General features: G+C 36.7%; 1 protein-coding gene across 1 annotated transcript in view; it reads left to right on the top strand.

The window, feature by feature from the left end:
* Nucleotides 1-1,086: 1,086 nt before the first annotated feature.
* The window catches only part of LOC105393137 (scavenger receptor class B member 1), a 103,973-nt gene continuing 78,611 nt past the window's right edge, over nucleotides 1,087-26,448 (top strand). Inside the window, exons 1-2 of the mRNA XM_038121528.2 lie at nucleotides 1,087-1,346; nucleotides 20,351-20,406. The gene's annotated coding sequence lies outside the window, so the exon portion shown is untranslated. The remainder of the gene's footprint in view (nucleotides 1,347-20,350; nucleotides 20,407-26,448) is intronic.

Genomic DNA, 26,448 nt, shown 5'->3' on the forward strand with positions numbered 1-26,448 from the left:
CCGAAAAGGAAATCAGAATTTCAAAATTAGTGAAAAAAAATAATTATCATTGAAACTTGTCGGTCACATGACTTTTTACTATGTAGAATGCCTTTTTTTGGTAGGTCGAAAGAAGCTAATTTTGCATAAGAAAGAAATGCCAGTATCAAAAACCTCTATTAGAGATTAGCAACATACCACCAAAAGTCTAACCAAAAAAAAAGGTGCATTTGCAAGACTAGACTCTTTTTCTTAAATTCCTAATAAGTTATTGGTACCTACATGCCGAGATTCGATCCCGCATCTCTGGAGTGCGAAGCGGGCGCTTACCGGGCTGAGCTGCCACCGCTCCTATAGCGTGGCTATTACAAATCTTTTAATCTTAAAGCTGAATTGGCCTTGGGCCCGTCCATATCTGCCGAAGAACCCAGGACCATTGAGATAGAAGTTTGCACGGATATAGACCACGAACAGGCAATCGCAGCGTGGGAGGCCCATCAGTTCACATGACCTTGGTGGCCAGTTGCTGGATGAGGAAAACCGAGGACAGTGTTCTGGCGTTCCTTGGGAGATGCCTATGTCCAGCAGTGGATAATAACGGGATGATGATGATGACACACCATCTTGTCTCGTATTACGAGTATTGTTAATCTAAGATGTTGACCTTCAGGGCTGATGATGATGACACAAGACATCTACCTTGATGGGTGTCAAAATTAAAACAAGATGGTCGGTGCACCAGTTTTAAAATTATGTAGTGGTAGAGGTAACTAAGAAAACCAAAAATGTAATAAGTACTTAAAGAATACGTTTTTTATATAATAAATTTTGAGTGAAACAGTGACTCAGCATTTATTATTGAAAAACCATAAAGTGAATATTTCTAAACCTACCGTTACTGTGAAAAAAGAAGAAAAGAATGAATAAAAACAGTGAACATCTCATAGCCAGCCAGACACTTCATTTTACAACTTTCAGCCAAGAGAAATCTTCCGCGCCACAAATTCAGAAGCTTACAATAAAAAAGAAAAAAGTGAGGTGCAATTAAAAAAAAGTGCAGTGACGTTTCGCGTATCCACTTATAATAATGATTCAGTGAATGGCCGCAGAGTTCGCTAGGCTACGCTATGCAGTCGGGCTCTAAAGCCCGAATTGGCAGTACGCATTCAACCCATAGCCACGCGCGCGTAAAAAGCATATAAAAAAAAACTAACGACCGCGAGTTTCAAAATTCGAACGCGCGTTTTCCAGTGACAGTTCATAGAGAGCAAAGTTTTTTCTTTTTTACTGTGAGTGAATAGAATTTGAGTGTCAAAGTGCCAATAGTGCAGTGATTTTTGTCGAGTTTTTTTTGGATCTTAATTCGGGTAAGTCATAATAAGATTGCGTTGTGTTATGTCAGACGTTGGTTTTTGATAATTTGCTTTCACTTGCCGGCTAGTGGTGCAATGAGAGGGAAACAGGGCCAGTGGGTCGATGGAAAGTATAGTTGAAATACTCTGGGAGGCTGCATCTTGTCATAATAGCCACCTGCCATGAATTTGTAATGGCTCTATTCAATGTTTTTTTTAATAATTCTGGAGCGGAGTTTAGAAAATGATTTATAGTATTTTTTTGTAAAAAGGAAAACTTTAGGTTTATATACGGTAATTGTAGCCAGTAAGTGCTACTTCTGACTCAGTTATTACTTATTATTAAAATAAGCACACAATATCTATAATTTAAAAATAAACTTCATAATTTTACACAGTTAATTACTGTGCTTTTATGTATAAACTTACGAATTCAAGATGCAATTGAAATAAAGGTTTTCAGATAATAAAATTAAGATAAAACCTATTATAATGTATTAAGTACTTATTAATTATCGTGGGGACATCTCACACTCTGCCGTCCGTCCCCTAACTAGGCAGAGCCTGTGATATGGGTATCGGACAGCTGATATATTAATGTTTATCTTATAGGTTTAAATAGTGAGTAACATACTTAAATGACTAATTTATAAAATTTATTTATTTTATATTTAAATAAAAATATAAATAGGTTAATTTATAACAATTTATGCGATGTCACACAATGAAAGATTTAAATGCCTAATAATGTATCTTTTTATGAAACCAGGAAAAATAAGATCTCATTGTAGATAATATGATGTACTGATAAAACATTATGCATATAGCCACTTCTACATAAATATACCTAGATGAATATTGTAAGTACTTGCCTGCAATGAAAAAGTTCCAGTGAACTGAAAAAAAACTTTATATTTAAAAAGTTAATTAGGTACGAGTATATTAATTAATTTTAGCAAATTTAACCTATAAATTTTGGAAATCCTGATTTACGGACAACCTTATAGAGTTGAATTACAGTTCAAATTCTCATAGCACTAAAATCAGAATTTGTGCCTTCAGAATCGACATAATTCTCGCTCTAAAAAATTAAGATATCTAAAGAGGATTTAACAAATACCTACAATGAGCTTTATGTGTATGTGTAGATTTCGTGCAGATGTTTGAATAGTCACGATAAATGAGAAATAAAATTATTACTGTCATTGTCTACTACAAACATTCAGACGCAACAGAATTATCAGACCATTGAAAAAATCACCCTGTATAGGCATTATTCAGCTAATCTTTTCTGACTGCAAACTTATCGCCTGTTTCCCAGTGTCTTTGTTGAGATTACCTATTTGTGGCATAATACTTAAGCAATAGGTATAAATATTTTTATGTACATAATTGCACCACAACTACCTCACAATCATATAGACTCACTCTCTTCCATTCAAAGGTTGTCTGGTAGAGATTGCTATAAGCAATAAAGATGCCTCTTTGCATTGTTTTATTTTTAAGTTTTGTTTTTTTAAAAATATTTGTTCTTGATGCAAATAAAGTGTATTGTATTGTATCGAAATCATATATGCAGTCTCTAAGTTTAGTTTAAGACGGTGACGTGACTTTTAAGGCATGATTTTTCCGGATGAAATAGTTTAAGTAGGGTGGTAACCAATAGGCTTTGTTAACTATACCTACATAGCTTACGGGCCGCTATGAAAAAAACCTTGACACTTCTATATAATATATTTTTATAAAATAAATCAGAAAGTATATAATGAGTCCATTGCTCGAAGGTTGCCAATAAAATATATTATGTAAAATTATGCAAAATTATCAGGTATTTGGTAACATGGATCGTGGGGGATTCTGTAGAACAAGTTCAACGAATAAAAACAGCTGTTTTTAAGCTTAATGAAGTAAAAAAATAAAGTTCAAATGGTATATCTTTATAGATAGGTATGTAATAATAATAGTTTAAAACATGCGAAAGCATGGCCGTCTCCACAGGCAAGAGGATCGAGACGATTTGACGTTTCGCGCGCTCTCAACCATAGACTAAAATTGCTCTCAACCACTCGGCGATAATATCGTGTCCTGACCTGACCCCTTAGCATGAATTTTCATCGTGAACGTGAAGTAGAATTCATCGAGTCATTTTGTATGAAAATATGAACAGCGCCCCAGAACTAAAATTTCCCCACAAAATTCATCGAGAAATTTCACGTCACGTTCACGATGAAAATTCATGCTAAGGGGTCTGGATTTGATTCGTGTGACGTAGTGCGACACACAGAACTATTATTTTAGAAATAAAATTGCATAATTTACAAGCGTTGGTCAGTGAACATATATTCAGTATCAATTGCCGTATGAAACTGAGAACACTTAACTGATTTTAACTCACCATCTCGAGAAGTTACCTACGCCAACATAAAGTTCTATAAGTAACTATAAGTACCTGAAAAAAACCACCCGTTACTTAGATGTCTGTAAAACTTTAAACTCAAACCAGTGCACACCAAACACAAAGATTACAAAATAGAAATCGCATTGGTGTCCTTATTACTAAAACGATTATTTCACATTTTAAAGTATCTAAACAGTGATCTAACCGCACAGGTAAGCTGATTTTCGTCATCTACCACGATAAATCGAAGGCAGTTACATATCTGATATAATTAATCTTTAAGCCAAAGCAAGAAAATCAGAGCAAAACCAAAATTAACACAGATAATTTTTGCTTTGGTTAAAATTGATTTAAAATGGGCTTTAAGCACTATGCATATCTATTTACTTTCTTAAAATATGTAGGTATAATATAAAAATAAATTTGGATTAAACACTAAAGAATAACCACAAATAAAAAAGACACGTGGACACATAATTTTTTTACCGCGAATTTCCAAAGTCACAAGCACAAAAGTTATTCATTATGACACCCTGAGTAACCTCATTTCATCTTCCTAGGTATACCCTTTTTTGGATTAACACCTTCGGTATTTATTAGAAGGAATATGTTGTGGTGTGTGTGTGTTAAATGACTATGTCACGTGTAGATAATTTTAACGTTAAATTATATTTGATCCAAGCTCTCGTGTCACATAGCTCTGTTCTAAGTTAATTATTTGAATAATTGCTTCTTAGTAGACCACTTAGGTACAGGCACTTGAAGAGATACTAACCATAGATTACATACACCTAATGGCGTTAACTACGTGACTTATGAGGTGTGGGTATTCACCATCATCATCATCAGCAGCCCGTAGTCCTTCGTCGTCACCTGCTGGACATAGGCCTTCCAAAATACACTCACGGGCAATGAAAAGGTTCCACTCACAAAATGCCCACACCAAACGACCCCATTTTTTACAGACATTTAATTTAAAAAAATAACAAAATATTACCTTTTCTAGTTGGTAATATGCTGATGCTCTGTTAAATGTACTTCAATGTTGCAAAAGGCGTCATTAAACTAGACTTTTCCGTTTAGACGTAATTTGATGTTAGACGACCGAATGGCGTAGTGGTTAGTGACCCTGACTACTGAGCCGATGGTCCCGGGTTCGATTCCCGGCTGGGGCAGATATTTGTTTAAACACAGATATTTGTTCTCGGGTCTTGGATGTGCCCGTAAAATGGCAATAGGCCCGCCCCCTATTACATTGGGACTAACATACACTCTGGCGAAAAGTGGGTGCAGCAATGCACCTCTGCCTACCCCGCAAGGGAGTACATTAGTACAAGGCGTGAGTGCGTGTTTTTTTTTTTTTTTTGATGTTTTTCTCAGTGGAACCGTTTCATTTCCCGTGAGTGTAATGTATTTACACTGAACTGGTTCATTGCCCGCAAGTGTAATTAATTACCTAGTATAGTCAAAATTATATTGTGTTTACATTAGAGAAGTCTTAAATATTTATTTGTCATTTATCTAATTGTTAAATATAGTAATAGAAAAAATAGGCACAGGTCGAGTGCCAACATCAAAGTAATACCTAGTGATTATTGTTCCAGGCACCCCGTTTAATTCTTTTGTATGAAAAAACCATTTTGAAAGGAAAATAAATAAATTCAATTACGTTACTGTACAAATACATTATTTTGTACATTTATCATTACTGCTTGATAAAGTCTCAATTAGTGTGTCCTATAGGTTATGACCTACGGGGCTGAAACGTAGACACTTGCAGTGGGACTGGTTCACAAACTGAAGGTCACTCAGCGAGCTATGGAAAGAGCTATGCTTGGAGTCTCTCTGAAAGATCGCATCCACAACGAAGTGATCGTCCAGAGAACTAAAGTCACCGACATAGCTCACCGAGTTAGTAAGCTTAAGTGGCAGTGGGCTGGTCACATCTGTCGAAGAACCGATAACCGATTGGGTAAACGTGTTCTGGAGTGGAGGCCGCGACTATAGACAAACATAGTATACCTAGGACGCCCTCCGGCTAGATGGGGTGACGACTTTCGAAAGGTGGCTGGTAATGTCATCATTGAAAGCACATGCTGATACTATAGATCTCTAATATGGACGTAGGTAAAATTTATAAGACCGTTGGCTGTGGTAGCTCAGTCGGGTAAGCGTCCGCTTCTCACGCCAGAGATGCGGGTTCAAATCTCGGCGCTGACATGTATGAGTTCTTTATTGGAATTTAAGTATAGGTATATAGGTACCATCGAAAACATCGTGAGGAAACCTGCATATCTAAATTTAGCACATAATTAGATAACTATATGAAACCACCAACCCACAGGTTAATATTATAACTGTGCTATTAATTTACTTTATAGTGCTGTACTAATTAAGCGTGTATGTCTGTTACTCTTTCACGCCAAAACTACTGAACGGATTTGAATGAAATTTGGTATGCATACGGTCTAGACCCTGGGAAAGAACATAAGCTACTTTTTATCCCGGAACCCCCACGGGAAAACTTTTTAAGGGGAAGCGAAGCTCTCGTCAACAACTTGTAGAATATAAGACCCGTATTTCTGGGAGAGTTACGAAGGTTACGTTTATGTTATTAACGATAGGAAGATGACTTTACAGAGAACGTCAAGACAAGGCAATCCACTGAAGGAAATCCCAAATTGCATACTTCACATTGCATCGTGGGGAATAAAATGTCATTACAAGTGCAGTTAGCTTGATGAAGTACCGATGTGATATGTGATAATATGAATGTAAATTGTGATTGAATTCATTGTTTTAATTCGCAAAATGTACATTCATTCGTAATTTAGAAAAATTACAAATGGTACAAAGTTTAGATTTTTACAATCGTTATTTTTATTGGAACAGTTTATGGCTTAATTAAGCATTTTAATAGTGTCATTAATTTAATAGTAATGTAATAAAAAGGCTTATACCCAGCAGTGGGCAGATACGGGCTGAAAATGATGTAATAAAAAAACAAAATATATATATTTTTTTATTGAAATTTTTAACAGCCTTACTAGGAAATTTTACAGCCTGCCTATAAGGAGTTTTGTTTCAAAGGAAGTGTGGGAAAAAATATGTGAAATTAAGACAAAACCTATCCTTACTACGTAATACAGAGACAGAGACTCAAATTACTGTCGCATATTGTTTTTTTGGGATTCAAGTGGTTTATTTTGTGGGAGTTTATCATTGAACTACCAAACTCTTTGAGATGAGCCCTTTCATACATATTTTTAAGGGAGCGTTTCTTTATTGGTACCATAATATTGATGGAAGTTATACCTAATGTTCTTTAAAGTAATTGATATAACTTATTACATACTAGCTGTTCCCGCGCGCTTCGCTTCGCCTTAAAAAGTTTTCCCGTGGGAATTCCGGGATGAAAAGTAGCCTATGTTCTTTCCCAGGGTCTAGAACGTATGTATACCAAAATTCACTCAAATCCGTTCAGTAGTTTTGGCGTGAAAGAGTAACAGACAGACAGACAGACAGACACACAGTTCTTTACTTTCGCATTTATAATATTAGTTAGGATTTCATAATCTGAAACCTAGTGCGATGGTTATAATTTATTGTTCACTACATTATTATTATATTGAAATTAAGTCGTTATAACATCAAACATACGTACTGTTTAAGTCGGCAGATATTAGATATTTTAGCTGTAAAGTGAGTTTTGCAATTATAGCTAAGTACAGTCAGCTGCATAAGTAGCTATACACTTTTGAACCTTGTCAAACTCACTAACTGCCTATTTAGTAGGTAGTTTGATACGGTACAAAAGTGTATAGCTACTTATGCAGCTGACTGTACCTACATGTACATACTCGTTGGTCTGTAAAACTTGCGAAATTTAATACAATACATGTTAATTGTAGTTTTTCAGATATTCGACAGAATACCGACTTAATTTATTTATTTTAGTAGCTAACTAACTATAGTTCCATGCTGTCGGATGGGCATGTAAAGCAGTCGGTCCTGCGCCTAGCTCTCTCCAGTCGTGTCGGTCAATCCGTCCCATTGGGTTATGAGAGTGATGGAACAGAGAGTGCTCCTGTGTACTGCGCACACACTTGAGCACTATAATCTACTCCTGCGTAGATGGCTGATCTCAATTGAGATTGGCCGCCGTAGTCGAAATTCGGCTAGGAGGACATTATTATCATTATCATTATAACTATAGTTAGACCTTAGGCGGGTGGCGGGTAGTGGTTGGATGAGGAAGGCCGAGGACCGAGTGTTGTAGCGCTCCTTGGGATAGGCCTATGTACAGCAGTGGATGATTATTGGCTGATGATGATGAACTATAGTTAGTAATGTTTTACAACAATTGCTATTACTGCTTAGGTAGACCAAAATCCAATTCCATTTCGTCAAAAAAAATTATACCTACTATTCAATACACATTAATAACTCAAGTAGAACAGTCCTAAATCCTAACTAATATTATAAATGCGAAAGTAACTGTGTCTGTCTGTCTGTCTGTCTGTCTGTTACTCTTTCACGCCAAAACTACTGAACGGATTCGAATGAAATTTGGTATACATATGGTCTAGACCCTGAGAAAGAACATAGGCTACTTTTTATCCCGGAATTCCCACGGGAAAACTTTTTAAGGCGAAGCGAAGCGCGCGGGAACAGCTAGTTAAATATAAAATTGAATAGAAAAATATCAATCAAGTTTCAACCACCGGTGGCGTTAAATGCCACTTTTTGCTAACGTGCTAAATTACAATTATTTGTTGCATGTCTAGAAGTGTGTCAGTGGTGTGCATCACAAAAACTCTTCGGTGCGAGACCGACTAGACCGTCAGAATTGAACCTTCTAACGTTATGTCAAAGTTAAATTCAATTCAATTCTAAATTTAAATAATTTATTTCAGAATAAAAGTCCATAAATTAATACAGGCACAATAAATATTCGCGATCAAATTAAAATAATACACATAAAAATATATAAGTATATAAATTTCTGAAAATAATCTACACTATATTGCTTAAATAATTAAAATAATATTTTAAATGAAAGATTTTTTTTAAAACTTTGGCTTTTTAAACAGTTACTTACACCCTGACAGAGAATAGAATAGCATATATATAATAAATAAAACTAGCTCTTAACTAGGTAATATTATTAAAATTTAATCATTAATCTGATGTGTGCACTCTAGGTGGTTATAGGAATGAAATGTAACTTCATATTTATTCATAATAATTAAAAGACATAGAAAAACATAATTATACAAATAGCCCCCCCCCCCCCCCAGGACGCACCCGACCCAAAGGTTCCCATGACGCTGGCAGCATTACCGCGCTGCACTGCGAGGGAGATCCTCTGCATCAAGTACGCCCCAGAGCGCTTGTCATGTCCTCGATCCCTAAGACGACGCCCTAACTCTTTTATGAATGCCCTGCCCTGTGTTCCCCAGACCCCAGTTGTCTCCAATGCCAGGGGAACGAATGCGTATGAGGCCATGAGTGCGTGGTATTTGCCACATTTCTGCCTTGCCGCTGCCTCCGCTGCGGCACCAGCGGTTGCTGCAGTGAAGACTACGTGTGACTGCGCAAAAGTGCAGACACATGTCGCGTCCCACAACAGAAATCGCCCTCTTTCCCACTTCATATTGTATATGTTTGGAACTCTGTATTCTTATAACTGTTTGTGTACCAATATAATAAAATTAAATTAAATAAAATGTGGTCCATTCCATGCGGTCGATCGGGAACCAACCCGAAAGACTCGGTATTGCCAATCGGCCAATCACACGATACTAAATCAGCAAAAACGTTTTGTTTGTTTGACCTAGCCTTATTATTGTAACTTGCAACTGTTCATCATTCTTGGTGCATTGCTCAAATACCAACGTAATTAAAAATAACTTAATATTTTAATAAATTGAAAAAAGGGTGACTCAGGGTTCTGATAGCCTCTTTCGGCTGACTATACCAATTTTGAACATTCTTTTTAAATACGGGAGTAAGATTTTTTTTACTTTAATAATTTTTTTGCCATTAAGTAAGACTAATGACTAAGGAATTTTAGGGTGACTTGCACAAGAAAATTATAAACGTATTTAAATCTATCGCTGTCTTGCTCTGTCACTATACTGTCAAAGCAAGCGAGCAATAGATTTAATTTGACGACCGAATGGCGTAGTGGTTAGTGCCCTGACTACTGAGCCGAAGGTCCCGGGTTCGATTCCCGGCTGGGGCAGATATTTGTTTAAAGACAGATATTTGTACTCGGGTCTTGGGTGTTGATATTTATATTTAGTATCTATCTATCTATGTATTTGTGTAGATATATCAGCTGTCCGACACCCATAACACAGGTTCCGCCTAGCTTGGGGTCGGATGGCCGTGTGTGAGATGTCCCCACATATTTATTTATACGTTTAAATTTCTTGTGCAAGTCACCCTAAAAGTGTGGTCAACTAATGACCGTTACAATTTAAAAGTCTTACCCTAATTTTGGAAGGCTCCTTTCGATCTTGTGACACGTCGCGTCGTTTAACCAATTTTTTTAATACAAATTTTGTAACATATCCTTGAGATTTGATTGTACGCGCGATCACGCAATTTCTGCATTAAAATATACAAGAATATATGGAATTATATATAGTACATACTATGTTTTTTTAGTTACAGCTGTAATGGCTACTTCTGATTGGTTCAAATAATTGGTGCTCCTATACAGGGTATAAATGTATGTACTAAATACACTCAAACACAAAAAACACGCACTCACGCCTTGTACTAATGTACTCCCTTGCGGGGTAGGCAGAGGTGCATTGCTGCACCCACTTTTCGCCAGAGTGTTATGTTAGTCCCAATGTAATAGCGGGCGGGCCTATTGCCATTTTACGGGCACATCCAAGACCTGAGAACAAATATCTGTGTTTAAACAAATATCTGCCCCAGCCGGGAATCGAACCCGGGACCATCGGCTCAGTAGTCAGGTCACTAACCACTACGCCATTCGGTCGTCTAAGTACACTCTACTAAATACACTCACGGGCAATGAAATAGTTCCACTCATAAAGTGCCGTCACCAAACGACCCCAATTTTATCAAACATTTAATTTAAAAAAATTAACAGAACGTTATTGTTTTTGTTGGTAATATCCTGATTCTCTGTTAATGTACTTCAATGTTGCAGAAGGCGTAGTTAAGCTAGCATTTTCCGTTTAGGAGTAATTTGGTGTTTTTCTCAGTGGAACCTTTTCATTGCCGTGAGTGTATTTATCTATTTAAGTAATAATATTATTATGTCAATGTTACATTTTAAATAAGGAAAACTATAGGTACTTAAGTGGTCACGCATACAACATAATTTATTGACAATGACAAATATTCACGGAAGAAGGTGATGACAAAGATGAAAATGATGACAAAGATGAAAATGAATAATCATCCTAGTAAGTACTAAATCATAAAACCATTATTTTTATCAGAAATGTAACTGTACATCAATTTGTTTTAAACCATTATCTGACAGATTTTAGTACACGGGCAATGAAATGGTTTCACTCAGAAAAACAACTTTGACGACCGAATGGCGTAGTGGTTAGTGACCCTGACTACTGAGCCGATGGTCCCGGGTTCGATTCCCGGCTGGGGCAGATATTTGTTTAAACACAGATATTTGGGTCTCGGGTCTTGGATGTGCCCGTAAAATGGCAATAGGCCCGCCCCCTATTACATTGGGACTAACATAACACTCTGGCGAAAAGTGGGTGCAGCAATGCACCTCTGCCTACCCCGCAAGGGAGTACATTAGTACAAGGCGTGAGTGCGTGTTTTTTTTTTTTTTCAGAAAAACACCAAATTACACCGAAACGGAAAAGGCAAGCATATGGTGCCTTCTGCAACATTGAAGTACATTTAACAGAGAATCAGGATATTACCAACTAAAAAGGATAATATTTTGGTCAAATTTTAAATTAAATGATTGAAAAAATTGGGCGAAATTTTGTGTGTGGAACTTTTTCATTACCCGTGAGTGTAATTTTTGTTAGATAGTGTAAAAAAACGAAACATTCGCGAAAAGCAAAATTTGATTCTTCATAAGACTACGTGTCGGTCACGTCACTTTTAACGATGAGGAAAAATAGCCCTCAGTGCGCCTTTCTCAGCTATTGGAACACCCAGGCTTGTTACTCCAGTTTACTCGGGAGCTAGGCTGGCTGAGCTGAAATTAGGGGGATACGTACAAAGGTTCCACTCGAGAGAGCCACGTACAGGAACTTCGCCCCATCTCGGAATAGTATAGACTAGAATATGGTATAGCCCACGGGTTTCGGCTTACTAAACCTCTGCAAATCCCAGTGTTGTATATTATAATTGTATATTTTTATATATAATTGTATATCTCTCTTTAATTTCTAAAACTTGCATAATAGACAGCAATACGTGGACTTTGGAAACAGATACTCAGAACCTTTTTCAACATACTCAGGAGTAAATCAGGGTAGCAACATGGGACCATTAGAATTTATTATAATGATCAATGACCTTCCCGAAATCCTGATGGACGCTACTTGTCTGTTGTTCGCAGATGACCTCAAACTGTTTTTAGAAATTAGAAATGAAGAAGACGCGATTAGGCTACAGCAGGATATTGACAGGGTCGTAGCATGGGGTTGCGACAATAAGCTAGAGTTTAATGGTTCGAAGTGCGTGCAGATGACGTTCAGCCGAGCTCGCGAGCCGCTGCGACACCAGTACACGCTGGGCGGCGGCGCGCTGGCGCGGGTCAGCTCCGTGCGGGACCTGGGCGTCAAGTTCACCTCTACTCTGTCATTTAGTGATCACATTGTGAATATATGTAAAGGTGCTTTTAAAACTTTAGGTTTTGTGCTCCGTAGCTGCCAGGGCTTTACAGACATACGTACTGTGAAAGCCCTGTATAATGCGCTAGTTAGGAGTAAATTAGAAAGCAACGCAGTCATCTGGGCTCCGCATGAAATTAAATATAATCTCATGTTGGAGCGTATTCAAAATAAATTTTTAAGGTATCTTTACCTAAAAATGTACGGGGTGTATCCGGGCTATCCTTTGCTGTACCCATCTTTATTTATACTAGGTATGGTTGGATACAGCAAGATTGAAGTTAGGAGAGACCTGGCTTTGACCAAAATGGTATTTATGGTGTTTAGAGGATGGTTGTGCAATCCCACTGTGCTGGAGAGCATCGGGCTCGCGGTGCCGGCGGGCGGGCGCGGGCTGCGGCGGCGCGCGGGCCGGCTGCTCGCGGTGCCCACCGCCCGCACCAACCTGCTACATGACGCTCCACTCACTAGGGCTATTAGGCTAAACAACAAGGCATCTGAGAGGACTGACATTCTCACATGTTCTTTGGGTGAGTTCGCAAAGGTTATGTTTCATATGTTATGTGTTGATTAGTTTATTGTTTTTTTATTTTTAGTTGTTTGTGTCTTTTTAAGAAAGTTTTTTGTTGTGTTTGTTATTTTTCTTTATTATTGTGTTAGGTTTATCCTGTAAGATAATATAAGTAGTTAATAAATAAATAAATAAATAAATAAAAAAAATAGCTCCTAAGTATCTGTGAATAGTCTTATTCAATTCAAGTGTGATGAAGTGTGTATTGTATGTGTAAGGAACCGCTCTGTGACTGTTATTATGACATAACTTATGAAAATGATTGCACAGTACTCTTCGTGTACATCATAATCATAATAACTATAAAATATAGACGACCGAATGGCGTAGTGGTTAGTGACCCTGACTACTGAGTCGATGGTCCCGGGTTCGATTCCCGGCTGGGGCAGATATTTGTTTAAACACAGATATTTGTTCTCGGGTCTTGGATGTGCCCGTAAAATGGCAATAGGCCCGCCCCCTATTACATTGGGACTAACATAACACTCTGGCGAAAAGTGGGTGCAGCAATGCACCTCTGCCTACCCCGCAAGGGAGTAAAATAGTACAAGGCGTGAGTGCGTGTTTTTTTTTTTATATAAAATATAATACACTCGCAACCAATGATAAAGTTCCACCCAAAAAATGACGACATTACTTAAATGGCCATTATTTAAAATATTATATTTATTTGAACACAATTTTAATGTTCTGTATTGGTAGCCTTTTCGGCCAAAATCTAAAATAAATTCTTCATTCTGGGTACTTCATTCTTAGTGCTAGGTTCTAAAAAAAGGCTGTATCTTGATGAACATTTCGGCTGTCCAATTTCAAAACACAGTAAGCGCCAACTTAAAAAAAAAACGGGTCTTTGATTTATACATTATTTTAGGCGATTCCGCACATTCCTGCATTGTCAGAATATCAAAAAACGGCTTAGAAACGAAAATAAAATTTCTAAAAACCTAGTAACTCCACCCTGCGAAATCAAAAATGCCACGAAAACCATTTTAAAACACAGTAAGAGCCACCAACCATTTTAAAACACAGTAAGTGAAAATTACTTACTAGGTTTTAAAATTGTCAATGGCGCTTACTAGGTTTTGAAATGGTCAGCAAAGGTCAATTTTTGCCCGTTAATTTTAGTAAGTCACAAATGGCATACATTATTACAAACACTTTTTTCGAAAAAATATCAGATATTTCAGAACCTGTATCTTTGAACCAATGAGACCTAGAGAGGTGAATTAAAAGTAGAACATAAGGAAATTTTGTGTTCTTTATAAAAGCCATAGAGACCTTTCTCGTCAGAACCTTTCTACTAGCCCTATTTTGCATAAACCAAAAAAAACTCAAACATTGTAAACTAATTTTAGCTCAAAATTTAGGAAATATAGTCTAATTTAAGGCAGCCATAAATAATGTTCGTGTCAGACATGCCTTCTTAATATGGCTATTTGGTTCATTTAGATAAAACTTAAAAATATGCCGGTATTTCAGCTATTACTTGGTGCGGTCGTGTAAAAGTGCTGCAAAATTTGATTTATACTATGTGAAGGATCCAAATCATATAAAAAAATAAAAAACATATAAATTATTACGTTATTATTGCAATTTCAATATACTTTACTTGTCTTAAATTACACAATAATGGCTCTTACTAGGTTATAAAATGGTCAGTGAGGGCGGTTTTAGGGTGAGAAAACCATTTAAAACCTAGTTAGTGTTTTCTTTTGTGCATTACAGCAACAATATTAGTCAAATTTAAATGAAATAGTATTATATGTAAAGCCTAGGTTCTGCCGGTTATTTTAAGCTTACATTCGTTTAGATATGTATCATAGTTTTACCAGGGCATTGAAATGAAGGGACAAAAACGTTTTTTGGCTCTCCTGAACATTTTGTCTCTTGGCTGTTACTGTGTTTTGAAATTGGACAGCCGATTTATGTATTATTACTTTTTGTAGAGAAGTTATGATTTTTTCATGTTGAGCACGCAAGACACCCGCAATACATTACCTACCTACCTTTCAAGAGTAGGGGGGCATAATTATAGGTATATCGTGGTTAAACTATAAGTAATTACCTAAGTAAAATCATTGCAAACTAAGAACTCGGCGAGTTTCCTAATTACCAAATTATTTTAATTTATGATAAGCGTATTTTAAATATTGTTATTTTAACGAGGTAATAGAAAAACGTGTGATCTTTGCAATTAAATTAAGTTATCTTTATACGAAATCTATTCGCCTTCATTATATAGTACCTATTTGTAAGAACTAGGTAAATAGACATATTTTTCTGGAAGTCAAAAGTGGTTAAGTCGAGAAGGGGGGACTCCGGGGTACCTAACTCCCAACAACTTTTGTTATACGACTGTTAACAATTAGGTTTAGGAGTAATTTTATGATATTGTCACAACTATTTCATTGCTCGTGAGTGTTTAAAGAAGAAAACGGATTGAGTAATGGGAAATTTTAAAAAGCGATTGTAATTTACCAACGCATTTTGCGTTTTTTTTAATCATATATATAATAAGTGTACAACTGTAATATTTTTCCCAGTCTGCAGTGAATAACCACTTTTCTTGCTGACACTGCCCAGCCTGCATATAATGTACTATGTACCCTACTTAACCCGACCAGTTCAATATAAACATCGATTCACTTTCGTCGAGGTGGTTGTGGCGCAACACTTAGGTATGCTCGATAGAGTAATGGTTCCAAGCAAATTATCGATATTTTATGTCGATTTTTATATTAATATACGCTCTAAAATGTTACGATTCCCCCGTTAAGTAATCCATTAAATTTGCTATTATTGTTATTTCAATCAATGGTTTTTAATAGCAGCTGCAGCACTGCACTATTACATGCAGCATGTCTAAATCCTAACTAATATTATAAATGCGAAAGAAACTGTGTCTGTCTGTCTGTCTGTTACTCTTTCACGCGAAAACTACTGAACGGATTTGAATGAAATTTGGTATACATACGGTCTAGACCCTGGGAAAGAACATAGGCTACTTTTTATCCCGGAATTCCCACGGGAAAACTTTTTATGGCGAAGCGAAGCGCGCGGGAACAGCTAGTGAACCTATATGTCTTTCAGAATCGATAATTTCGATACGTCCGTGCGTATCGAGTACCTATGCAGTTGAAGATGAAACCTTAATACTCGATACTAAAATATCGATACTACCCCTACACTAGTCGTCCACAAGAGATATGACATACGGCGATTAATACTTCTCTATAGGTGCGAATTATTTCGCATTTAGTATACACTCGGTACATACAAGAAGCGTCCGTAGTCGAGCGGGCCTCAGTGATCGTAACTGATCACTCAATTCAATGGAAGGAGACCCGTGCCCCAGCAGTGGGGACGTTATGGGTCGTGATGATAAATGTTTTAAAAGGGTCCTCTTGGAGTCGTCACGAGTTTTTTAAGTGGATCAACAGTTAAATTTTACGTTGCTTAAATGAGATTCTATTCTATTCTATTTCTGAAGGGGAAGTCAAAATTATGTTATTAATATCGTACCTGTTAGGATGTGTAAACCCGATTGGTCACTGCGGGGTCATTCTATATGACGAAAATTGAAGTTTTGGAGCGTTGCTGCGCGAGCCACGACTCTATCTCGTTGTATTAAACGTGCCGATTGCACGACAGATCTTGTTGTTTTGTTTTTTGCCAGTAGGTATAGAGTAACCCCCTGGTTCCGTGGCAGTGTTACATGTTACATGGTAACCTCGCCACGCGGACGATCTTGAAATGGCGAGGCTAACTAGTTATTTTGTCAAATATGATTATTATGTTAACGTTCCGATTTTATTCGAAAGTGAAATAGGTGAGGTCAGAAATGCGTCTTTTCGGTTTTTTTTCCTTTGTGTACGTTTTCAAGGTGTATACCGGAAGAATCGGTTTAGAAGAACACCAGATGAAAAATTCCGTCGTAACTTTAAATCGATGGGAGTTTACTTTGAGTGAGTCGAGTTTCATGTATAACTATGGGACCTGTGCCTGAAATAAAATGATTTTATTTTATTTATTTTTTTTTATTTTTTTTTAAAAGCTTCGCTTCGTCTTATAACGCCCCGTGGGGAATTCAGAGAGATAATCTCAAACACACATTTTTGAAGTTAGTTTCTTGCAAAGACTTTTGAGTTTTTGACACACGCCTCTAAAAGTGAGTGGCTACGAGAATAGGAGCAGAGAGGGTCAGGAACTCATAAAATTCCATAAGAATCGATAATATGAGTACTAGTATATATTATGTATTATAAAATATAATGTGATAAATTAATATTATTCATGCTCACTAATTCTAAAAGAGTATTAATTAAATGTGCTTAAATTAGGCCTAAAATCTAAATATTAAAATGTCAACGCTATATATTTTATTAATAGGTAAATATATATTCATTTCATGGAAATTATTGCCTGGAGAAATTTTACAAGGTTAAGCTATTTTTAGATGCATTTCAAACCGTGTTTTTATTCAATTGAATGACGTGTTTATTATTAATTATTACTTTAGTCGGTAGACCGCCGACCCGTTGGTCCGATGACATTAGGAGAGTGACTGGACCAAACTGGATGAGAGTAGCACAGGACCGTGGGACTTGGCATAACATGGCGGAGGCCTATACCCTGCAGTGGGTTGACATAGGCTGATGATGATGATGATGATTACTTTAGTAAGTAGGTATTTACTCAAAAACTATTATAGCTAGGTAAGGTATATACATATTGGTAGTAATAGGTATCTAAAAATCCGTTAAACACTTCCTTCCTTTTCACTTTTTGACGCTCTGGACAGCAACCTTATTTGTTTGTATTGTATTATTTTCTGTTTTTTTTTTCATATATATTTTTTGTAGTATTTTTTTTCTTTTTTGTTTCTGTTTTTATTGTTCAGTGTGTCAAATAAATGTTTCTTTTCTTTTCTTTTCTTTCTTTCCCGACATCATAACTACACTCACGTGCAAAGAAACAGTTCCACATACAAAATACAGACTCCAAATACATTTTTTTAAAACTTTTTTATAAAAATTGAAAAAAAATGTTCTTTATATTTTTTGTTGTTTATTTTTATTTTATTATTCTGATGCACCGTTAAATGTACATACATATTACACAAGGCGTCATTAAGTTAGTTTTTTTCCGTTCAGGAGTTATTTGATGCTTTTCTGAATGGAACTTTTTCTTTGCCCGTGAGTGTATATAATGGCCAGTTAGACTCTCATGAATGCCTAAAAATCAGACTTAAACTCAGATACCTACAGCTCTGTCCAGTACGATTGCAAAACCAAATGCCAGCGTTTAGCGGTTTGCCGCCTGTCTTTATGCAATAGCGGGACCGGTTATAGCATTTTTGTATGTCTATTTCAGCACACTTCACACTCGTGGGTTAGCAGGTCGCGGGGGTATCTAGGTGGCTTCTTACTCGTAATAGACATGATTTTGGAAGTGTCAAGGTCGATATTTGATAATAATATATAATATAATAATATAAACACTCACACCTTGTACTAATGTACTCCCTTGCGGGGTAGGCAGAGATTGCAGAGATTGGCTGCACCCATTTTTCGCCCGTGTTTATGTTAGTCCCAATGTAATTGGGGGCGGGCCTATTGATTATAATAATACTTAATAACTATATGGGGACATTTCAGACACGACCATACGACCCCAAGCTAGGCAGAGCCTGTGATATGTCGACGTACGTACTTGAGGATAAATATCTGTCTTTAAAAAAATATCTGCCCCAGCTGGGAATGGAACCCGGGACCTTCGGCATAGCATTCAGGGATTTTGACGAAACTTTAACCTTCAGAAAAACGGGGTGTTGCGAGTTTTACGTATTTTGGTATCTGTTAAGTGAACCAGGGTAGTGGGAAATGGACCATGAGTATTTATGTCACATGTTAATGGCCACAGCTTATCATCATCATCTGCCTTCCTCATCCAGCCACTACCGTCATCAACATCATCATCAGCATATAGCAGTCCACTGCTGGACATAGGCCTCTCCCAAAGCTCGCCACTGGATGCGATCTTTAGCTTTCCGCATCCAATCATAACCAGCCACATTTCGCAAGTCGTCACCCCATCTAGCCGGAGGGCGTCCCACACTACGTTTGCCTAGTCGCACCTATCTATTAGGTCGCATACAAAATAATAGCAACAACTACAATAAATAATTCTCCACATCAATCTAGAATGTAAATGCGTTAGAAAAACGAACCTTAAAGTGAACATTCTAAAATGAAATAGCAGAATTTCCCAACGGCTTGGCGCAGTGGCGCATGTCCGGTATTTCAGAACCTCCGACAAGCCACCTCTGCAGCGATTACAAGATTCGAAACCTCCGTTTACGTTGCGTATCGTCAACTGTCACAGACAAAATGTAAGGCAAATTTGTTATAGTGCCACAAACTTATCTGTTCCGGTGACAGCTCAAATAAATGTCTAATATTTCATAATTCTATAAGATTTTATGTTTGTTCGTATTGTTAATTCGCTCTTGCGGTGTTAATAAACCCATCTAATCTTTATATACAATTCATTAGTAAGTAATGAGATATGGATAAATTTAGTTCGCTCTCACCGGAACAGATAAGTTTGTGGCACTGTAGTTCCAAAAGTAACATTTGTTTTTCCATGTTAGGTCTAATTTCGCCAAACTTACTTACTTACTTACTTATAAGTCTATATCCTGTGATCGCACCTCTGTTGGCACAGATGGCCACTCTAGCTAACGAATAAACTAACCAACGTTAAAACATTCCGACATTCAACACTCAAAGTAGCATAACTTTTGAACGGCTAAGCCGATTTTGATAAAATATGGCTCCAGTAGTAGACAGTAGGTACAATATGTTTTTTTATTATGCTGCCTCTCGTTAATTCATAATGATGTTGTACTTATGTGGGAGCTGAAACTTGATATTTTTATTATTGTTTAAATGGACAAACCCAAGGTATACACTCACGAGCAATGAATAGAATATAATAGAATAGAATAAATCTTTATTCAAAGAAAACAACTTATGCTATGAAAAAGTATGTGACTGATTTCCAAAATTCTTTCACCGTTATAATGCTACTTACATTATTTCTGAAAGGTTTAGGTTGTTTTTATCCCAAAATTCCCACGGGCAAGCATTTGCTCGTATATTAATCTGTTTGTCTTCTTTTTCAGATTCACATTTCGGATTTGGTGTTACACTACATTTTGTGGCCTGGTTGGACGAAAACGTGAGTTACTTACCTACTTATATATTTTTCACAAGTACGCATTTTATAAATTTAGGTTATAAACATAATAATACTTAAATTCTTACCTAAGCAAATATTTGCTATTGTATTAAATTATTAAAATAGTGTCCAATATAGTTTTTTGTTACCTACGTCATCGGTAGTGTAAATCAGTGTCAATATTTGTCAAACGTATCACGTATCCTAACTAATATTATAAATGCGAAAGTAACTGTGTCTGTCTGTCTGTCCGTCTGTCTGTCTGTCTGTCTGTCTGTCTGTTACTCTTTCACGCCAAAACTACTGAACGGATTTGAATGAAATTTGGTATACATACGGTCTAGACCTTGGGAAAGAACATAGGCTACTTTTTATCTCGAAATTCCCACGGGAAAACTTTTTAAGGCGAAGCGAAGCGCGCGGGAACAGCTAGTTATGTATAAATCGCAGGTACTTGTATAATTATTTATATAAAACACAGAATGCTGTGTTCAAAAATCTTCTCATAAGCTCGTGGGAATTTATCCCATTTAACTATGTCGTGTGATTTTCTAATTGAACTTTCTAACTTTTATCCCTACACACACACACACACACACACTCACGCCTTGTACTAATTTACTCCCTTGCGGGGTAGGCAGAGGTGCATAGCTGCACCCACTTTTCGCCAGAGTGTTATGTTAGTCCCAATGTAATAGGGGGCGGGCCTATTGCCATTTTACGGGCACATCCAAGACCCGAGAACAAATATCTGTGTTTAAACAAATATCTGCCCCAGCCGGGAATCGAACCCGGGACCATCGGCTCAGTAGTCACTTTTATCCCTAATCCCTAGAAATACCAAAGGTACCTTTATTTTTTGGCAATAAAGCATATTTTACTTTTACTTTACCTTTATAATGCACCTTTTGACAACAAAGCGGAATATATTTTATTTTATTTATTATAGATAAACCAACAGCATACTTTATTATTACAAATTTAAAAGATACATTGAAAGAATGTCTTACATCTAATACGTTGATAATAAAAAAAAAAGTATAAAAGTTTTTTCCCAACAAGATATTTTTGGAGTTAGTAAGAATAGATTTATTTTAACATTCAGCAACATGCATCACTTAACTATTCAATTACTCAATGTAATAATAAGTGTCCGAATAGTATTGGTGAAACGTGATGAGAATTTAATTGTAAGTCTATTGCCAGTTTCCAAATAATAATTTACCTAGTCCGAAGTTAAACCATTAAAAGTAAGTGTCCACCTGAGACAGCGGTGGTAGCTCAGTCGGGTAAGCGCCCGCTTCTCACGCCAGAGATGCGGGTTCGAATCCCGGCGCTGACATGTACCATGAGTTCTATGAATTTAAGTACAATGTATACCATCGCTCTTACGGTGGAGGAAAACATCGTGAGGAAACCTGCATATCTAGCACATCTAGATATGTGAACCCACCAACCCGCAGTGGACCAGCGTGGTGGGAAATGGTCCAAGCTTAGGAAGGCAGTTTAGACCTTGGGGATATGCACAAAGGTTCCACTCGAGAGAGCCAGCTGCAGGTACTTACACCCCCACTGAGAATATAATAGAATAGAATAGATAGGTGGACGCTTTCGTTAAAGCTGCGAGCCAGAAAGCTAAAAGTATCAATTATTTATCCATGCATTTGCACTATCATCAAAACCGAATGTTTTAAAAGATTCAATGATTTTACTTTGCTAGGCAATGTAAAAATTAGTGAAAAAACATTTATTCTCTCCACTTAAAGATGTAGAAAGACCAATTAAAACTTAACATATTCCACCTGTTTTCAAAAGTATTGCAAGTGCTGTTGCAAGATGTAATTAATTGCAACATTTTGCCCGCTTTTCGAGAATCAGAGTCCAATTTTGTTTATAAGACTACTTTCTAAAATTATAGTGACGGTTTATTTATTTATTTATTTATTTATGCTTTTATTGCACAATTTACAAAAGTAGATGTACAATGAGGTGGACTTAATGCTAAGAGCATTCTCTACCAGTCAACCTGCAGGAGGTTCAGGAGCAGAAAGTAGGGAAGTGCAAAAAAATAACAAAAATCACAATCAATCAATGAATCTCACAAAAAAACCTACACAAAATCTACCATAATTATACCTACATATATAAAAAAAATATATATAAACCTATACCTATACGGTTTCGTATAAAGGATTAATTTGACAACCGAATGGTGTAGTGGTTAGTGACCCTGACTGCTATTCCAAAGGTCCTGGGTACAATCCCCGTTCGGGGCAGATATTTGTTTAAAAACAGATATTTTTTTGGTCTTGGGTGTAAATAGTCATAGCTACTATAGGTACATAGCTGTTAATATTATTTTATCAGCTGTAAATAAATAAGTAAACAAATAAGGTATCCGATACCCAAACCCATAATACAGGCTCTGCCTTGCTTTGGGTCGAATGGCTGTGTGTGAGAGATAATGTCCCTTTTGTTGTTTATTCTTCTTATAGTGCTTCTCCATCATTGGAGGTTGGCAGTCAGCTCTTTGCAGCGCTCTCTATTCCTGGCTGTTTTAAATAATTCTTCCACGGTTTTTACACCGGTCCACTCTTTGATGTTGCACAGCCACGTCAATTTTCTCCTTCCAGGCCTTCTTTTGTTGTTTATTTATTTATAATTATTATTTACATTGCCTGACTTACTCTCAGGTACAGAATTATAATTAGATTTTTTGTAGGTACATATAATTAATATATTATGTTGTACAAGCAAATACAATTTTCTTGAATGGAAAAATACAAAGAGCAGCCAGGTATGGTATAAAATAATATAGTTTATTGAATTATAGTCTTCCTCGGTCTAATAAGTGTAATATACTTTAAGTATTGTAATTTTCTATGGTGTGAATTGATGCGCTGTTAAACATGATTTTATTATCTATTGTCTATTACTAAATAATATGTATTATTATGTTATTCACATTTAATATTCTCTTAGATATGAGTAGTAAGTACCAAATTTATCTTCGCTTTTACACAATTTATGTGAGTTCTTTTTCTTTCTTTATCGAAAAAGTGCAAAGTTCTTACCTGTAAGAGGGTGATACAAAAGTGGAATAAATCAGGGTCACCCCCTTTTGGCTTACGAATATCCTTTTTGTAACAACATGTATATATATCAAATGCCGTCCCCATACACTAAATAAAAATCTATATCTATTAACTATGTATAATTTTATTTTAGGCATGTCTTAAAAAGCTTGGAACTAGGTTTAAACTGCTATACCCAGGCCCCTTCACACGGTTTCTCACAAGTGTAAAAATGACAGATACCTAGTGACAAAACTTTGAATTGCCCGTTTTTGATAGTGTTATCTGGCGGATTTCATTATGTTTTTGTCGACAAACTTTTTTGGTCACTGCCAAAAACTTAAAAAAAACCGTCTGCAGATTATTTTATCCAATGCAAGATCTGTAAAAATGTATTTTTTTTGGTCTGACGGGTTTTTTTAATTTGTCAGTCTGTCAACAATTTATCTTTGTGGAGTGCCTCTCAAGATTTGAATCTAGAATAATTTAAGAGCATACCTCGTTGCTTAAGTACTAAGTAGGCACTGCGGCAAAATTATTTAAATATCTACGTTAGGTAACTGTTTCGGCAGCAGTCGTAAAGCCTATATAGTCATATACCTACATATTATTATAATATTCATCATCATATCATCACGACCCATTACGTCCCACTGCTGGGGCACGGGTCTCCTTCCAATGAAGGAAGGGTTATAATATTATCATATTATTATTATAAGAATTGTAAACCAACTAGTTATAAGTCTTTTTTTGAAAAGATGGCTCAGGAGTTTCTTGCCTCCGTTCTTCTCCTAAGATGAATGTGTGGATAATTGTTGCTATTTCACGGGAAAACGACTGGAAAAAAATGATCTATTTTTGGTATATATGAAAAGCCCCTGGATAGGTTACTTTTTATCCCGTAATTCACACGGAAACACTTTATAAATCGCTTATCAGTTCGCGGGCTACAGCTAATCATTAATAAATACCTATATTATAAAAATTACAAATTATTTATTTCAGAAGATGATATTATTATGTAAAATACAACATCCAGGCTTACTGCTCCAGTTTACTCGGGAGCTAGGCTGGCTGAGCTGAAATCAAGGGGATATGTACAAAGGTTCCACTCGAGAGAGCCACGTACAGGAAATTCGCCCCCTCAATACAATAGAAATTTTCTATGTCTTTTAATTGATAAAGTTAAAAGAATAGAATATGTAAAATAAATAATCTTAAAATAACCAGTGTAAGTATATATTACATACATGTTTAGTAGGTATAACAACCCGTAAATTCCTAAACTAATAAAAAAGTAGGTACCTATACTTAGGTACCTACGTAACGAATCCGAAAATTTTCCTTCCTATTTTTAAATGACCGGTTAATACCTACCTACTAAAGAAATTCTGTCAACGTAACATTTTGAAGTTCAAGTTCGAGCGTTCGATAACGACTTCAAATTGGAGGGGTCACTTTACCTTCGAAGTAACTTGTTTCACAGAACTGCTGCGCCTACCACGATTCTATCTCATTGTGTAAAGTAATCAAATAACCATGGAAGTAGAAAAAAAAAAAAAACACGCACTCACGCCTTGTACTAATGTACTCCCTTGCGGGGTAGGCAGAGGTGCATTGCTGCACCCACTTTTCGCCAGAGTGTTACGAGATGTTAGTCCCAATGTAATAGGGGGCGGGCCTATTGCTATTTTTCGGGCACATCCAAGACCCGAGAATAAATATCTGTGTTTTAAACAAATATCTGCCCCAGCCGGGAATCGAACCCGGGACCATCGGCTCAGTAGTCAGGTCACTAACCACTACGCCATTCGGTCGTCAAGTAGAAAAAAGACGGAAGGAATCTCTCGAAAACTAAAAATGAGGCACAGCAATGGCGGCGACATCAGACTGTGTAGGTGCGACGTGATTGGCGCACGGCGGCCGACTGACTTACTTTGAGTGTGAACGTGTGTGGGGCGGGCTCGTCGCAACAATTAAATCGACTTACTTTGGGTGCCTCACTTTTTATTTTTAGCGAGATTCCTTTCGTCTTTTTTTCTACTTCCAAGAAAATAACATACTGATTGCAATATAGAGGTGAGATATTGGTGGTGGACGTCCAATCGTCCATAGATAACCTAACTAGGTAACATTAAGAACCCCCGACATTCAACACTAAAAGTCGCATAACTTTTGAACGGCTGAACCGATTTTCATGAAACATGTCTAAGTAAGAGTGACCCTCTAGGACCATTTCGCCTCATCTGTTCTCAGAGCACGTTTGACGATCTCAATTTATTATGGAGCTACTAACACATTTATTATCTACAATAGGGAATATGCACGTATTTTTTTATATTCTTATTGGATAGTTCTACATCGCTTTATTATAGTAAAAAAAAATCAACGCCTAATAAAATAATTAAGTCATTTTATATTTGACCTTTATTTGATTCACATGAATATTCCCTATTCCTTACTTAAGCTGCAAGCGTGACATGCATAGTTTCGGATTACAGACAAACAGCTGGGAAACACGCGCCGAAATGAGACCTGAATGGCGCCGCGATATTCAAGCTGGCATGGCGAAGCATGATGAAGACTGGCTTGAAAATCTAAAGCAGAAAAGAATTCGCCGTGCTATGTCTCCTCCGTTGGAATCGCGTTACGTCTGCAACCATTGTGGCAAAAAATGTCGTGCTGCTATTGGACTATACAGCCATCAACGACGGTGCGGCCGTCGTAACCCATAACCCACGAGCGCTGCAACAATCATCTATATAGATGCTGTGGCCAATGATGATGATGATGATTACTTAAAAGTGTATTTATACCGCGTTTCAGCTAATATGATTCCTGTGACGTTATAGTGACGCGTTTTGAGTTTACGGCTTTATAGATGGGATCATAATGAATTTTAATAAGTTTGTCTTGTTGTATGACTTATCGTATGAGTCATATCTAATGAAATATAATTAATTGACAC

Source organism: Plutella xylostella, chromosome 30, assembly GCF_932276165.1.
Source record: "Plutella xylostella chromosome 30, ilPluXylo3.1, whole genome shotgun sequence".
In the NCBI taxonomy this organism is placed as follows: Eukaryota; Metazoa; Arthropoda; class Insecta; order Lepidoptera; family Plutellidae; genus Plutella; species Plutella xylostella.